Below are 18687 nucleotides of genomic sequence, written 5' to 3'. Positions count from 1 at the left end.
TTCAATAAAGTTCAATGGCAAATTTCAAGTCCAGTGACACTGCTACTTCCCATTTTCACTTCCTCTGGGAGACTTGAGACATCTACCAGGAGTTTCAGTAGTAAATGTGCAGTACCTCTTTCCAACTTTCCCTTAAAATTTCCCATCCCACCTTTCTGTCAGTGGATGGACGTCGCTATGACAACTCCTTCTCCCCCACACCTGAATGTCCTATCCACTGCGTCTCCCTAACAAGTCACTGAGTACTTTGGAAAATGAAAAGTGAAAAGGAGTTTCCTTTCATAACCAGTTGGAAATCTGTCTTAATATTTGTCTGGAGCTCTCCTTTTAGTTTCCAAATTATCGGGGTTTGGCACAATCCTTTTGGTTAAATAATAGACAAGAGCCTAACATTCCCAAAGGGAGATGGAAAACCCAGACAATCTAGGGTACCATGAAGACTAAACACTAGGACATTATTGTCCAGCCCAAATGAGTCTCCCCCAAATCGAAATGCCGCCTTCTACTTCTTAAATGCTTTGTCTAATCGGATGCACATTGCTCTGGTTAAGATGACATTGCATGCTATTTTCCCTTTTTCTCATCTTTCACAGCCTTATAGAAGGCAAGTGGGAACCATCATCATGTATAGAGCCCAAGGTTTTATAGGGTTTGGACTCTGAGAGCAGGCAGTTCATAGGGTAGCCTATCATGTTAGAGTTGTGTATGTTCATTTGTATATTTAAGATACTTCCGTACATTAAAGTCAAGATAAATAACCCAGAAAAAAACAGTAACAAGACTAATGGGTCCCTGAGGTTATAGAAAGAGGGGTGGTGGTGTCGAGGAATGGGGAGTTCTTAGCATTGGTGACTGTATAACCCCACTTGATGGGATTGAACAACAGAATTGTATGTGAATGGATATGTTGGATTGTGTAAGATATGGCCAAAAAACTCTCAAAAAACTATTATAGTGGTAGGGGGATGAATAAGGGTTCCTGGGGGGCAGGGAAGGAGGGAGAGGAGGGGAGAAAGGGGGGCTGATATCAAGGACTTCAAGAAGAAAGAAAATAATTTGAAACTGATTGTGGTAGCAACTGTACAACACTCCCTGTTTAAATTATGGGATCTTATGATATCTGTAAGAGCTCCCAATAAAATGAAAAAAAAGTAGAATGAAGTAGAAAAATAAACAATATAAAAAAATCAGGTGGAAAAAAATCAGTTGTATCTGAAGTTTAAGGAGAGGGGTCATATACACAGTATGTGGTGGTAAAAAGTTGTGTATGCTTAACTGAGGTGTGATTCTCAACAGTTTAGCAATTAGGATGTAGTCACCCCCATAGTGATATTTGCTATAATGTAATCATTTCCATAATGAGATCTCTAATTGAAAGGGCATGGTCTGCTTCCAATATATATGGACATTCTAGCAAAGCTCTCTTACTTTTCTGTTGGATCTGAATTTTGAAACTGGCCTCCAGTTCTTTGGACTTGAGCCAGTGGTATGCCATATTGCTTGCTGGTCCTGGATGATGTTAATAGCCTACCATTTTACACTCTTCTCCGCAGCCAGCAGCCTGCCATCTGACGAGCTAATCTTGAGGAACTCAAGATTAACTATGTGAGTCAAGAGAAACCTCCAGCCCGACATTTGACCCAGAGACTTGGAACTCACCAGTTTCTACAACCATGGAAGCCATTGCCTTGAGATAAATCTTTCTTTATATATACACATATATAAGCTTCCCTAGAATGGCTTCTCTAGAGAACTCAGCCAAGGGCACTGTCAAAATTATCAAGGTTTCAAGCATAGAGGCATAAAGAAGAGCTGACACTAATATCTATAGATACTGGTGAGTTTGTATCACTATGATAGTCTCTTCATGATAGGAAAGTAAGAGATTAAATCCTGCTTGTCCTTACAGCGATAACCTTTGCCGGTCCTCAGCCATAATTAGTAGGATAGTAAGAAGATAGATCTTCTTAGATCTGCTCCATCTTCCATTTCTTAGCTCCTAAGTCAGCAGTGTCAACCAGCTCAGTTGATCACAGTGTGCCCCCAAAAGAATAAACAATTATGGACTGGATCCTACCCATACATTTCCCTCTGTACATCTGCAGGAAGTAATCGGTGCTCTGGACCCCTCTGTCCTCGTGGAGGTGGCAGCTTCCTTGAACTCTATCCTATGTGTAGACAGTAATATGTGTCTAGTTAGGACCTTACTCCTGTCCTCGTTAAGAGTGGAGATGGCCCCTAAAAGCACATGAAGTACAAGGATGTGTGGTGGTCTCTACAATTCTTCTTTGCTTTGCTTTTTTAATTAAAGTATCATTTTATTGGGGCCTCTTAAAGCTCTTATAACAATCCCTATATCAATCAGTTGTATCAAGCATACTTACACATATGTTGTCACCATTATTTTCTAAACATTTGCTTTCTATTGAGTCTTTAGTACAAGCTCCTCTTTTTTCCTCCCTCCCTACCCCAACCTCGCCCCCTTTGGTAGATTATAAATGATTATTAGTTTCATTATCTTACATTGACCACTGTCTCCCTTCCTCCATGGTTTCTGTTGTTCGCCCCCTGGGGTGGGAGCGGGTGGGTTATATGTCAACTGCAATCAGTTCCCTCTTCTTCACCCCCCCCACTCTCAAACCTTACCCCTACCCTCCTGGTATTGCTACTCCCATTCCTGTTCCTAGATTCCATGTGTCCTGAGCTCTTATCTCTAATCTGTACCTGTGCACATACTCTGATCTAGCCCTTGGTGAAAGGCAGCACTGGGGTCATGATAGTCGGGCGTGAGGAAACCTCAAGGAACCAGAGGTTCATTGGTGCTATACTGTGCTCTATTTGATTCATCCTTTCCTTGTTGACCCTTCTGAGAGGAGCTGTCCCATTGTCTACAGAAGAGCTTTGGGTCTCTGCTCTGACTCCCCTTGTTCTCAACAATATGTTTTGGTTTGTTCATTTGTTTGTTTGGGGTCTTCTGATGCCTGTTACCCAATCCCGTTGACACCTCCTGATCACACATGCTGGTGTGCTTCTTCCATGTGGGCTTGTTGCTTCTCTCTTAGATGGTGGCTTGTTTTTAACTTCAAGCCATTAAGATCCAAGACACTGTATCTTTTGATAGCCGGGCATCATACACTTTCTTCACCACATTTGTTTATGCACCCATTTTGTCTTCAGCAATTGTGCTGGGAGGGTGAGCATCACAGAATGCCAGGTTGTTAGAACAAAGTGTTCTTACATTGAGAGAGGGCTTGAGCAGAGGCCTGAAGTCTGTCCAGTTCCTCAGTGTATAAGTACATAGGCTAATACCTCTATTTTAAGAATTAATATCATTACATATGTACACACCTATGCTTATACCTCTATCCATAGTTTTGCTTCCTAGATCTTTCATCTGTTTTCTTTTACATTCCTCCTACCCCACCATCACACTCGCCCATCTTCTGCCTCTTAGTAATTCCTCTCACCTAGATTGCTGTTGCTCCCAGAATCTCTGTGCCCTCCTCATTGTTGATTTTAATTCCCTAGTTATTCCCCTGCCCATGGCGCTGTTTGCTCACCATTCTCTTCCCCTGCCTCCTTCTCCCACTAAGTCCCTCCAGAACCATCGATCCCATTGCTTTTTCCTCAAGCTTGCTTCCCAGGCCTATCTTATATGAGTAGACAAACCAACAATTATAGAGACCAAACAAAAAGAAAATAAAAGATTGAATAAAAAGAGAAAACAAAGCAAAAAAAGATAATAATAACTGGCAAAACAAACAAAAAAGCTTACATAATTCCAGGTCTGTTCACTGACCTTTATGACTATCTCCCCACCGGTCCTGGGGAAATTCTGGGAGCTGCCTCTCCAAGCCTGAAGTCTAATTTTAAGGCTCCATGGCTTGGCTTGGCTCCCGCTACTGATCTATTATGTTCCATTCTTAGTTCACCCCACTGTGGGGTTTTCAGACTGGACTATCTCTCCGCCGTATGTCCCCAGTATTGTCCTCTGTCATGGTGTGCTCTAGTGAGGGAACATCATGCCATGAGTTGTTGTTGGTCCTGCAGTCCTCTCTGTGCCTTAGCAGCTCAAGGCAGGGACTTCACCATTAGGGCTTGGTGTGCTGATATGTGGTCTAGACTGGCTCTCCTTTATCCCTCATGGTTTGCTTCTGTGTGGGTGTGGCATGTTGGCTCAGCCTGTAGGTGTAGTGCTGTCTTCTGTAGTACATACTTCTAGGGAGGAGGTCCATTTGTCTCTGATTGGGGCCTACCTTGTAGCCCACTCTTTTCATGGGTTGCTCCATGTGGCTATGTTGCCCTCAAGGTTTGGTGTGCCCTGGTGGTGGGGTCTGCATGCACACTTCCAATTCTGTGGGGACATAGCCCATACTCTCCTCCTGGGTGGGTTAGTGCCTTGCTCACCCCTGAGCCCCAGTGCCATCGTCTCCCTTTCCCCACCACCTGTACCCCCTCCCCCTTCCTGCCTTTCCCCTTCTTTGTGTTGGAGTAACATGTATCTCCATGGGTTTGGTCTGACCTACACCCATACCTCAACCCATATAGTGTGTACCTCAACACATAGAGTATGAAATAATTAGCTTTCTTCTATACCTACTGCGCTGATTATACTTACCTCAGGGGACTCATGTTGTACTTACCTTTTTGTGATTGGCTAACTTCGCTTTGCATAATTTCTTCCAACTCTTTCCATGAAAGGACATACTTCATATGATCATCAGTGTTTTCTAGTGATGCGTAAGTACTCCATTGTGTGCATGCACCAGAGTTTTCTTATCCACTTGTCTATTGATGAACATTTAGGTTGTTTCCAATTCTTTGTGATTGTGAATAGTGCCACAATAAACATTGGCGTGCAGATGACTGGTTGTGGTTTATTTCGTACCTCTTCTGAGTATATGCCCAGTAGAGGGATAGCTGAGTCATAAGGTAGTTCAATTTCCATTTGCTTTCAATACTGCCAGATCACTTTCTACAGAGGCTGTGTGTATCTTCAGGATCACCAGCAGTGGAGGAGAGTTCCTATCTCACCACATCCCCTCCAACATTTGTTGCTCTCTGAGTTTCTGATTTGGGCTATCCTGAAGGGTGTTAGATGGTATCTCATGGTTGGTTTAATTTGCATTTCTCTGATGGCTAATGATCTGGAGCATTTTCTCATATGTTTATTGGCCATTCAGGTCTCCTCCCTAGTGAAACTTCTGTTCACGTCTTTTGCCCACTTCCTCGGGGGCCTAAGGAAGCCTTTCCTCTTCTTGCAGGCTATCTATCCATGTGTAAGTGCCGTGCTCACTTTATCCTTCCCTCTTCTAACTTTATGGAACTCCTACTTTCCAAGCACCAGCATGAAGCTTGGCTCATTCCTATGCTCTCCCGAGAAATCCTCGTGCTCCTTCCCATTTCCATAGTAGTGACACACATTGTAGACCTCCAGGATTATGGATGAGTTTCTTAGACTCTAAATCCTCCATGTTCATCTTCATTGTCAGATCCCAAATTATGGCAACAACCACAATGTAACTCCTCAGCGCTAGAAAGATCTTAAAATTGCCTCTAAATCTATGTCCGAGACAGCACAATGACATAGCTTTACATGCTCATGACTCTCTCTCTTATTTACGCTGGGTTAAATCATTATATGTTGGGCTAACTAAAGGAAATACAAATGACCTAAGTCTTTATCTTCTGTCTGGGGCTCTAGCTGGGACATACAAACCCGAAGTGGGTATGGTAGGCACAAGATTTGCTCTGCTGTTGCAAGTTCTTTATTATATAATACTTGAATGTTAAAATGATTAACTTGTGACTTTTAATTACGTACGTGTTTGTATTAGGCAATAACATTTGTCTCATAAAAGCCTCATGAGAATGATTTTCACCTGCATATTCATTGCAGTCATGAGAATGGCACTTTCAAGAGCACTTAGAGAAGTAGGAGTCACTTCGTGGTCTTGGACGCATGAACGTGCATTGTAAATGCAATGTCTATCCAATAAGTTGATCTACTAGGCGTCCTTCCTCAGTCACTCTTAGGTAGCCTGGTTGGGGGTTTCATACATGCTCTGCCTAACTAACTCTTATCACTTAACTGCCCCTGGCTTGCTGCCTGCAGCACTATCCCTTCTCAGCCCCGCAGGCAGGGCAGGGAAGCACCACATGCAAGCTTGCAGGATGCGCATGTCCCTCTGAGTAAAACTGGACACATTTAAAGAGTATTATTCAGATAAGGGCGATCTCGTTTGTTTGTGAAAATATGTCCTTGGGTCTCAGATACTTTTTAAATTTCTGTAAAGGGCAGCATTGTCTCTTCCATTTCAAAAGTTTACCGATGCCTGCTCTACACTAATACTTTCAACTGTTATGACATGAAATGGGGTCTTGCCTGAGTTTGGGGGGGAAACATGTTCGCAATGGTCCTTATTGATTCCATTTTTCAGTTGGTGTCTTCTTTACACTATACAGAGTTCTTAAAAGGTCAGTCAAGAAAATGTTTATTGCATATTTACAATTCAAATGGAAATAGCTTTCACGTTGGATCTGGTAGGAAAACCTAGGCCAGTGACGAAGAACAATGCTTTCTTTGTGCTGAACTAGGCGGCGCGACTGTTACAGAATCTGTTTGAGCTACGAAACCAGAAGAAGCTTTTCCAGCCACATGTTTAAAAGAACAGGCAGAGGGGAAAAAAAGGCTTAAGTCAATTATAACCCTCCTTCCAGAGCCATCTTGTGGTATGGATACTACTATTATCCAGATACTTCTATCTAACTTTCAGCCAACTCTCCTCTTAACTGGCTATGTTTTTGAAATCTACTTACTCTTGAGACTGACCATAAAATCAACACACTGACAAAGCAACAGTTTTAAATTCCAAACATGCACAAAACCCAGAACCATAATTATCTCAACTCTAAGCCCGCTGGGAAAGCAGAGCATGTCGCCTCCTGTGTTTTATTCAGTGCTGAGGACCTTGTCAGTACTTAGCGAATGTCAAATAAATCCTCAGATTTGAGAGCGAACAGTCACCTGGGCAGAAACCAAGGCGGCGAGAACTCTGTTCTCAAAGGGCGAACATGTAGCAGACTTCATATTCACTTTATGGAAACTTCTGGCATTTTTTCATGTAGTCATTCAAAGCTGGAAGAAGGACCACTACTTTGAGCACGGTCCCACAGGGTGGCTAGCTAAGCAAACTGCAGATAGGAGGTAGCTAAGTGTTAGAGGGAATGAGCAGACAAGATCCCAAGTGGTTAGATAATTGAAGCCTTGAAGATTTATACTACAGAGGGGTCAGTTCTCAATTGCCTCTGTCTTAGTTTCTTCATGCAGCTACAACAAAAAGTACTGTAAGTGGGTGGTTGTTTTTTCTCCCCTGGCAGTTTAGGAGGCTTGCAGTGCAAATTCAGGGCCCTGGCTCTGGGGAAGGCCTGGAGAAAGATGGGGCTTTGGACTCCGGTACACACTTCATATCTTGGACCCTCAAAGGGGTCCATCCTAGCCTGCCCTGTAGAGTCGGCATTGACTCGAAGGCAATAAGATTTTGAGTTAGTGAGTGTGAGTTTGTTGCTGTAATGTCAATTAAGTGGCTTTTCATGCAAATATGTTGTATGGTTTTTAAAATCTCAGCTTGTAGTGACCGATTGGCTACTGTGTGCTGAGCACTCTGCTAGGTACTTTGTGCCCAGCTGCAAGCAAGGAAACCCCAGATCTTCACCCTCATGGCATTTCCAGTAGAGGAGAGAAGACAGCCTTTAACAAACAGAATGGTAAGATACTATCTAGCGCAGTGGTTTAACAAATGACTCCTCAGTGTTTAAAATGCCATGTGTTGAAAAGCTGCCTTCTGATCCTAAAATGCTCCTGAGTATAGGTGAACCTATCAGGGATACAAAGGAAGTAACGTCAACAGCTGGCCCAAGAAAGGCCTGTCTAGGTATCTGCTTGACTTTGTTCACAGAAGTTGTGGCACAGACTTCTGATCATCGGCCTCTTAAACAAAAACGCAGCACCCAGTGGAAATGCTGCTGGTAGAATTTGCCAACGTAAAACACACATGCAATTCTTCTGTGGTTCTGGCAGTCACCAGCACCCACTGGGACTCCAGGGCAGCCTTTGATTGCAAATAAGAGGCTGGGATTTGGTTTTCGGAACTCTTTACCACTGCACAGAATCAAAGGTACAGACATCAACTAAAAGCGATTTCCTTGCAGACTGGTTAGCTAGTATGCTAATAAGCTCCATGTTACCTGCCAATTATGGAGCTACCTCCAGAAGTACATTTTCAAATGGGTTCATTGTGATGGAGGCAGTGATTAGTGACCTCAGTTGGGAGACAGATATACACCTAAATGCACAAATGACTGGTTTGTGATGATCTCAAAATGTCCCTCTGGGGGTTGTGGCTGTCGGCTGAAAGCATGTACCATGTAACTGAATGCTGTGCACCCCTGATCCGTCTCCTGATAGTTTACTAAAAAGGAGCAACACGTTGTTTATTATGTGTCTCTGACTCATTTTTTTCATGTTATTCATTTTTAAAAGATGGAGCAATGGATATGAACTCAGCGTTTAAAAGCCGTGTCCCTTATTTTGAGCACCATACAAACATTTTAAATCACATTTATTGGTGGTGGGTCCCATGCAAACTCATATTTCCATGTGCATATACGTGGGCTCATAGATGTATGTATGTCAATGGAATTAAAGTTGGCAAAAGTGAGCGAAATCAATTAGCTCAGACCTCTTCATAATACACTCAGGGATAACAACTCCTACCATTAAGCAATGGCAATAAGAATGTGCGACATAACGAATTGAGTGTTGCCATTTTTCGACAATCACTCATGCAGAGGGCTTTGATTCATTGCAGATTCTGAATTACTGTGAAAAATGGCAGTTAATTACCCCTAACACCTTTGCAGGAACATCTGGGGGAAAGGGAAAGAAAGGGACTATGAAATTAACACTCCGTGGCTAAGTTCAATATGTCATTTTAGGTCAATATAATTTAATATATAAGTAGAATTTGTGTTATAAAGAATTAATTTCTTTTTTTAATGCTTCTATTTCATTCATCAACTACTTAGTCCAACCTGACTTTTATTGATTTTGTTTCTGAAAAATAAAAAACTCTCACCATCAAAATCTAAGTAGGAAATAGACCTTTCTGACTTGGTTTCATGAATAAACCAGGACAGGCAGTCACCCCTTTTGTCACAATTGTAAAAATAAGCTTTCAGATACCTCTGTATATCCATGTTACATTTTGTCCAATTTCATGCTTCCATCCTTTCTTTCTCTCAACACTTGAATATTCTTTCATTGAATATTAATATGAATAGAAATAATTCCTCATATTTAAATGGAAAATTTAGTAATTCTGATTGTAAACATTTGTGATAAACATTAATCGAATAGCGGCATAAAGTACTAGGACACGTGGTGGGCTCTGAATTTGAATTGCTTAACCCAGCCTCCTCTATGTATGGAAGATAATGCTATAGAAGAACGACACACTTTATTGTAAGGTAACACATTCATAGAATCCTTTAGTCATCTAACAGATATGCATGGGCTGCATACCAGGTGCAGGGCACTGTAATAGGTGCTAGGAATGTAGGCCTGTGATAAAGATAGACATGATTTGCATGTCTACATGAATTTAACCTTGGCACCCAGAGACTATTTGGGTTACCTGCATTATCCAATTTCTGTAGTAATGTGGTTAAAATTGGAGGATGAGGCATATGTACCCCTCCTCAATAGTGGGAAGGTGCAGAAATGTCTACAAGTTCTTTCTATCATGATCTAAAAAAAATAATAAAAAGGAAAATTGTCATCAAGTTGGCTCCAGCTTTTGAAATACCTATGTGGGTCGAAGTAAACTTTGTGCTCTGTAGGGTTTGCAATGGCTGATTCTTTAAAAGTAGATCGCCACAACTCTCATTTGAAATGTCCTTAGGTAATAGTTCTTTGTTTGGAGACAAGCCTTTAAGATTTCAGATGCTTTTTTTTTTTATGGTAGTCAGGCACCACCTGATATCTTTATAACACTTTGCTTAGCACCCATGACCTGAAGTAAGAGAAAGAAGACAAACAGACCCGTGTTCTCCCACATTCATCGCAGCATCGTTTACAACAGCAAGAAGGTAAAAACAGCCCATATTCTTATCAGGTGAAGAATGGACAAACAAAATATGATACAAAATGGAATACAAGGCATCCTTAAAAAAACAGCGATGGAATGCTGAAACACTTCATGCTATGGATGGACCTGGAAACCATCGTGCTGAGTGAAGTTAGTCGATCACAAAACGACAAATAGTCCATGAGTCCACTACCATAAAAATAAAGACCCAGACAAAGATATGCTCTACTTCGCAGAATGTGTAGGCTCCTAGCCTGGTCCCCGCAACCAGTGAAGCAGAGTGCTTCCCCAGTTCATCCCCTAATGAGAATACCTTAAAATCCACCGTGAGAGAGATGGTAGATTGGATCAGTTTTCCATGTCTGAGCTGGGGGTAGGAAGAGGAGAAGAACAACTAATTCCTGTCATATAGCAGTGGTCTACCGTCACCCCAAATTAATAAACTAGTGAACTTTACTCGAATATCTGATCAAGAGGAGGGAGAGGTCATGTCTGTATTGGGGGAGTCATTGCACTTCTGATGATGGGTCAACTTAATGGGACACCAAGCTATGGGGAAGATGTTCAGTTTTACTTACAGAGATCCCAAGGGGAAAATTCGCCACTCAATATTATGCCCCCACCCCTCCTGGAAAACTCATGAGCCATTTAGGTATAGCCCAGTTTTTGTTCATGACTTCTAATTCAGATACAAATTTTGAAGGTCCTCCCAGCATACTTATTTTGTTTTGTTTTGTTTTGTTTCTTTTTTTTTTTAATTTAAATCTTTTTATTGGGGGCTTGTACGACTCATCGCAATCCTTATATACATCCCTTGTGTCAAGCACATTTGTACATTTGTTGCTCTCATCATTCTGTTTTGTTTATTTTCATTTTTAGTTGTTGGGCACCTGGCTTAGGATTGACCACAACATTTCTCTAATTGTCAAGTGATCTTGAGGTCTTGCCTATAAGCTCTAAGTAGTCTTTATCCAAATAGAGAAAGCAGAATCTGATGATTCTGATTTAGGAGGCTAGATTCAAACACATGCATAGATTCAAATATCCTCCACTTGGGTGCCTGGGAGGCCAGGGTGGGGCTGTGGAGGGGCTCTTGCTTAAAAAATACATTTCAATTGATCTCTTTGGTTTGAGAAATAAATTAAGTATCTTGTTCTTTGAAGAGTCCTATCTTCAGTCTGGTTATATTGTCCACCTTGAATGTGAACTTGTGATTAACACAAATATGGTAAACTGAAATTTCTTCTATCTTTGTCCCTGTAACTCCCACCAAATAATTGGATGGCCAGGGTTATGCAAATAGGGTATGTGAAACACTAGTATGCAATGGAAAACTAGGCATCCTTAAAATTGACCATAGGATCGGTCAGTTTTAGTGCCATTGCCCTGACTTGAGAGAGCTATCACAGAAGCCAGTCCATTGAGGAAGAAGAGCCACCAGTGGAGAACAGTCAAGATCTCTGCCTAAAGGTGTAGACGATGAGACCAGATGAATACACCAAAGGATGTGACATGGAGAACAATGGACAGAGAGGCCTAGGCAAGGGCATCCATGAGACAGAACAGATGATCAGCACTGAGATTATGAGACTGTGAAGCAGAGCAGTGGACTGGCTTCCCGGCCCCTGGAGACCCGAAGAAAATGACCACATGACTGAGAAGCTGAAGACCAGAGAGAGAGACACTTGGCTGTAAAACTCGAGATGCACTACTGTGGAAAAAAGATTATATCCTTAATGTTTTCTGATCCTGGCTTGTAGCAGCTTATTAATTTCCCTAATAAAGCCACTTAGTCATGAGTATCATCTGTGAATGAGTCCTGTGTGGCAGTTACAATAGATGATCAAAGTGGAGTACCACAGGAAGAATAGTAGGTATGATAGGCTGAATTTTCTAGAGAAACAAAAGTAGTGAAACGCATATGTATACAAAATAGCCTGATATCCAAAAACAATTTTTTTATCAAGAGAGTGACAGCTAATTCCAACTCAAGTTTGTGGGTCAGATGCTAGCTGGGGCCCTCCAAACTAACACAAGTTCCAGAAGGTGAAGCAGGGAGCTAGGAGATCACAGGTCAGTGGGGATGGCCAGGTGAATAGAAGGCTGGCGGGAATCTGGCAGGGCACCACAGAACCTGGGGTCTGCAGATCCTATGGGCCTCCAACCCCAGAGCGAGACGCAGAGTCCAGGGAACCAGGAAGGTGAAAGGGGGTGTGAGAGCAAAGTTCTTCACAGTAGTTCTCATGAAAGGCCATGCCTCAAGGATGTGTTGATTAATGTGTTGGACTCCATCACTACCTTTATACAGGTACATCAAGTGGACATCAAATCCAACCATTGCTGTTGGTGTTAGAATAGGGTAAAGACAGATGGGGGTTGAGGCCTGTCTAACCTCTACCTTGTGGTGGTCAGTCTTGGGTTGGTGTGGAGTTGAAGTCTCTCTTATGTCGCCAGAGTAAGCCTCCCTGCCCTATTCCCAATTTCGAACCTTCCCTTTTTCATGCAGAGAAAATACAAGAAAGGGAAACATTAAAGAATACTTAAAGAAAATAAGAAAAGCACAATTTACTCGTATTCATTTTAGTCACATTGGCAGTCAAGTAAGATTGCGTGCAACAAATATTCAATGAAATATGTAGTTTCATTTAAAAAATCAAGTCTAATTCCTTATTCACCCAGGAGTGGCTAAGTTCCCCAAGTCTTTCCTACAAACTGATCTAAATGACAGAGAGAAGCCGCAGCTGGGGATGAAGGAACCGCAGATAGCTAGCTGCTAACTGTGAATTTGAAAAATTGCATGCCATCCAAACTTAGTGACAAATCAGAACTTCATCTTAATAACACACTCCACTCCTCAAAGATTCTGTCCCTCGGGTCTCAGCCCAGGAGATAACACTAATCTTGGAGGCTGGAGAATTGATCATGCTGAGGACAAGAATATGCTCAGCTGTGGTGTTTCACAGTCTGCCTCTTGACTGACTTACCTTCCACTTCAGACATAAAACTTTTTCATAAACTGCAATTCTATTTGATAAAACATTTTGTGGAAATATATTTTTAATGTATATTTTCTTGCCTCCACCCTGAACTTGTGGAAACAGATGCAATTGAGTTAGTGTGTAAAATTTCCTAAAATTATCAGCAATGCATATTCATGGCTTAGCAACCTTTCCTGAAATGGCATGTTGGCTTGGCCTTATTGATCATCAAAATATTTCTTCCTCACCCTTTTATCACAACTTAGAAAGGGGCAAGATGGTGTAAGGAGAAGTTGGATACAGGCCACTTCTTTCCAATAGTTATGTTCCCTGAAGCTCTGCCGAGCCAACCATGCTGGTGGTTCATAAATAATATAAAAATAATGATCATGTGCCCATATCATGAAAATGTCAGGAAAGCAGAAAAGAAAAATTATCATCAAAACAGAAGTTATCATTATTCTGGACTATCCCCTTCTCCTACATCTTTTTCATATAAATATTTTAAAACAGCTGTAATTAGAGTGTGCATGACCATTTAAGTCCTCTTTCCCCCCTAACATTAGTTCCTAAGCTTTTTTCTGTGTTAGTGTATAATATTTATAACCAATACACTAGTGACTGTATAATATGTTAAGTGGTTGATGTACCATAATTAAATGAACCATTTGCTCACCATCAGAAACTTTATTTAATTTCAATTTTGGCTGTTAAAAATCAAATTTGCTAAAAATGTCTCTTACTTCATGTGACCAAGTAGCCAGATACAGAATTACTATATTATGATATTGGTTGCACACATAATAGTAAAATAGGTTTCTAAAAACCAATTCAAATTAAATTAAATTAAAATTAAAACAAATCCCATCCCTTGTTTATACCACAAATAATATATGAGTACCAAATTTACTTGCATTGTTCATTGTTTGTTTAGATGTATAATGATTGGTCAAAGATGACATTGTAGCCACTTATTTAATTACTAATGATCTAGAATAACCTTTAAATAACCTTTAAAAATCATTTTATTTTGAGCAACCTGCCTTCATAACTGAATGGGTCCAAGAGGCATAATTGAAGGGTAAATTAAAGAAACATCAGACAAGGCATGCCAGGGCTCACCTCTTCCATGAAGACTGGAACCAGAAAGAGGGGGCAAATGTATTCTCTCACAAACTTATATAATCTTGGGCATGCAAGCCACATTGTACACATACGTAACAGGAAGGGGACAAACTAGGGTTATACATGGAACAGGGAGGTACATATTCCAACTTTTCTATTCCAACTAAATTACTTGATGATTAATATTATGTAACAAAAATTAATACCCTTTATGAATTAGAACTTAAAGTAATTAGTCGCCCCTTCCACCACCCCCGACCCCATTTAAAAAATTATGTCAAGACAAACTCTATCCCTGAGCCATTCATCAATTTGTTGTGTCAAAAAAGGCATTGGTTCAAATCCCAGGATCTTCTCACAAGTCCGTTATGGATCATGTATATCCACTAGCGATGAAGGAAAAGGTCCAGACTATGGATTGAATTGTGTCCTCCCAAAATACGTGTGGTCAACCAGCCTGCATAAGCAGTGGCAAAAATCTCATTTGGTAATGGCGTTTCTTTTTTACGTGCTGAGACAGTATGAGTATAGGGTTAGTTTACAGCAGTCTCTTTTGAGATATAATAAAATATTAAACAAGCAAGCTAACAGAGATGGGACAAAGGTTTGTCAAGAACATGAAGATCACCAAGGAACCCAGGAAGGAACTTCCCTGGAGTCAACACAGCAACAAAGCTTCCCCCTAAAACCTACACCCTGAACTCTGGCTTCTAATCCTCTCACACGGATTCTGATTCTGATTCATCGTGACCCTGTAGTCCATGGTAGAACCGCCCCTGTGAGTTTGCATTTCTCTCTCTCTCTCTTTACAATAGTAGAAAGACTCACCTTTCTCCCGGGGAGGAGCCAGTGACTTCGAACTGCTGGCCTTTCATTTGGCAGTGCGATGTGTCGCTACTGAGCCACCGGGGGGCGCCATTCAGATTGTGATTAAATCACTTTCTGTTTCTTAAAACCAGCCACTGGTGACTGGTTTTTATAGCAGCACCAGATAACTAAGAATGTACACAAAACTCTTTTGGCAAAGTTCACCACAGTACTCATCTAACTGAAAGATAAAGTGTTTTAGAACGTTTTCCCTTTTCATTAAAATTAAAATATGCTCAATTTACATTCAAATGATTACTCAGTAGTTGCCTTTGATTCTGGGTGTCTGTGGTGAAGTGAAATTGCTGGAATGGCTCTTCTATCAGTATTCTTGTTGAGTTTTGCCATTCCACTGGGTATAAAAGTGAACCATCTAGAAGCAAAAGCAGGAATCCCATCACGCTTTGAAAAAAAAAAAAAAGCCACCAGCAGAGTGCGTATGAGACCCTTGCCCGACACAGTGGTGGCGGCAGCAGAGGGAGCAGAAGTCTCTGTAAGGAGAATGTGGAACAGAGAAGAGGAGCCGCTCCCAGACCGTGAGGTGTATCAGAGGGCTTCCTGGCTCTCGAAAGGAGGAAAGCTGATTGCCTTTGGCCAGGAAACAGGCTGGCAGAATGGGGTGCCCTGTGGGTATTTATTATTATAGTTAACAGATCCTTGTAAAACGTGCTTAAGCAGGACAAAGACTAAGGGACCATGTGGCGAAGAGAGCATGGACTAGACAGAAACATGTCTGCCATGGTGGCTACGAAGAGGACCAAAGAGCCTTACCATTTTGGTAGTAACTTGTGAGCTGCCTAATGAACCCCATAATCCTAAGTATTATCTGTGAGTTCTGGGGGATTGCAACGGATTCTTGAATCCCGCAGAGAAAGAGAGGGCCTGGGAGGAAGTGTTGATGTCAGAACAGAATAAAGACCATTGGAGGGAGGAAGTGTATCTGACTGGTTTCATAGGAATTGTTCTTGGGCAGTTATGGAATTGGATGCTCTTCTCCTTTGTGTAGCCAGAGGTGGTCAGACATAGCTTCTGTACCACATGTCTCAATTTCAATTGTGTCCAAGGACCATTTTGATACCAAGATATGTAACACTGACATATTTATTTAATAAGTCATCACAACTACAGAGCAGATGAGAGCCTCAAGGGAAATAGCAATATTTATGACTTATTTTTATATAAAAAGGAATTAGTTATTAATAGTATGACATAGTTTCTCATTAAATAATGCAGGGCAGTATGTCTCCATAAGTTTTAATGTGCTAATTCATCACTTTTTTTTAGAGCACACATAATCTGTTGTACACTGAGCAACCGGGTTATTAGATTTGGATTTAAGGAACTTGAGCCAAAATATAATCCTGTATAGTCAGAGGGGCCTCTTTTCCAAACCTGAAATGCTAAACAAGTCTAAAAAAAATATGCAGCCTACATGAGCAGTTGGGAAAGCAATCAGCCTTTCGCATTGGAACAAGCAACAAACATGTGCACTGACCTTAGCATTTCTCCTTTGATTTATAGCCGTCTTGGAAAGGAGCTTAACAAGGTGGCACAGAGATTCAAGAGAAGTTGCAGTCCATTTATTGTCTGAGTTGTTAAAGATGTTAATTAGATTAGGAATTTGCTGAGGTCCTTTTATTCCTTGCAGAAAGAAGAGTGTTTCTCTTTGAAACTGAGTTTTGTGGCATAAAAACACAGGAAAGACGAAATCCTACACTCAAGGAAATTGTAGGGTCCCATTGAATTCCATAAAATTGTAAAATTTCCAATAATAACAGTTGCAAAGGAGCCAAGAAAGTACCAGACCTGTTTTTAAAAATAATACACTCCAACGATCCCTGCATTGTTTGATGTATAGATGACAGAAGTCAGTGGATCATGGGTGGTGTATCTAGGAGGCCTGGCCTCAAGGAATGGAAATCATATCAGGGAGTAAAACCAAGCAGGTCCTGAGATGAAACAAATAGTTTCTGGAAAAACAACAGGCCCAGCATTTTACTCCAGAGTCATAAACATTCCGCTGTCTGTCATTTTAATACCTCGGTCAGATGCTTTAATAGTGAGCTTGTGCATCGGCATCGAAGAGGTTATTGGGTACTTTGCTTTTAACACAATTCCATTGTGATGGTCCATTCCAGAAATATGTTTTGTCTTAAGTTATATTAAGCAAAATAAAATATAAAACAGTTCCTTAAATTACCGAATCAACTCAAAGAAACAATATACGTAGAAAACTCTCACATAAATGTTAACTGGGAAGATTAAAAAATAAGCAAGGATTTTCTTGAATGGAGTCTAGGTGACACACAGACTCTGAAAAGAGCGATAACATATTAATAACATTAAGTTGTAACAATCATAGTCCATACATACGGTTGAACACAACTTTCCTAAAATTATTCGAGTGGAGAATGAAACAAACCATAGATTTGTTTACATATGAAAGGAGATTACTCACAATGACATTTTGGAAGAAAATATATAAGCAAACAGCAAGATTAAATATTTTGAGCATGTAAAATCTAGGAAATGTTCCCTTAGAAATAAAGACACAGTTTCATGCTCCAGGGCCCTAACGAGTTCGGATACTTAATAAAAAACAAGAGACTTCCAAACAGCCCCCTTTATTCTAACTGCTAGTGTGGCTGATGTTTTGGGGAAAAGTCCTGCAGATTTTGTGAACCAGTCTTTTGGCCTGCCCAAAGAAGAGTTTTTGGCCATTTGAAAGGATTAAAATAAACTAAACTACTTTCACGGAGTGATCTCAGGTTTTTCCAGGCCCTATTCCACCCCTTACCACCTCTCCATTCTCCAAGTCGCAGACCATGGGAAAGGGGTGGGGGGTAACTGGGAACCAAGTAGGCTTCAAAGAACCCATTAGCACTGGACAGTGGCTTGAACTGCTTTCATCTGTGGCTCTTTTTAAGTATTTAGAATCCATTTAAGTACCTCTAAGGTGGTGGCAGAAAGGCCCCATTTAAATAAAGTTGATTTCTTTTTCTTGTTATCTCAACTCAAGGATGGCAAGTGAGTAGGGCACTTGTAATACTGTACACATGGAAGGGCCTTTCATTTTGTCCTGAAAGATCATGATTCTGTTTGAGACCTGCTAGTGAAAATAACAATAACTTCATGCTCTAGTTGCCACCTGCCCCAGTGGGCGTACTCCAGAGCAGCTATGACTTCAGGCTTAAATCTGCTCAGTCATAGCCAACTAGACAAATCTGTTCATCTCGTCTGAAGTCCTCTTGTTTATAACATTCCTTTCTGCTTCTTTATCCCCTTGGTTTTTGGACTACTAGAAGTCCGTAAATTGCTAAACTCTAGTTTTGTTGTGTGTAAATAAGCCTTTGAGGCACAGTGGTCAAAGTGCTCACTGCTGACAAAAAGGCTGAGGGTTTGAGCCTACCAACTAGTCATTCCATGGGAGAGAGATATGGCAATCTGCTTCCTGAGGGATTGTACCCTTGGAAATCCTCTGGGGCTCTTCTACTCTGTCCTCTAAGTAAACGTGGTGGGGAGTTAGCCCCGTCTGATTCCCCCACAGTGGGACAAAACAAGAAGGGGAC

Source organism: Echinops telfairi, unplaced genomic scaffold (assembly GCF_000313985.2).
Source record: "Echinops telfairi isolate 266 unplaced genomic scaffold, ASM31398v2 ScPeMD7_23;HRSCAF=83, whole genome shotgun sequence".
Lineage (NCBI taxonomy): Eukaryota > Metazoa > Chordata > Mammalia > Afrosoricida > Tenrecidae > Echinops > Echinops telfairi.
The sequence above is the reverse complement of the archived record's forward strand: the minus strand, read 5'-3'. Positions refer to the sequence as shown.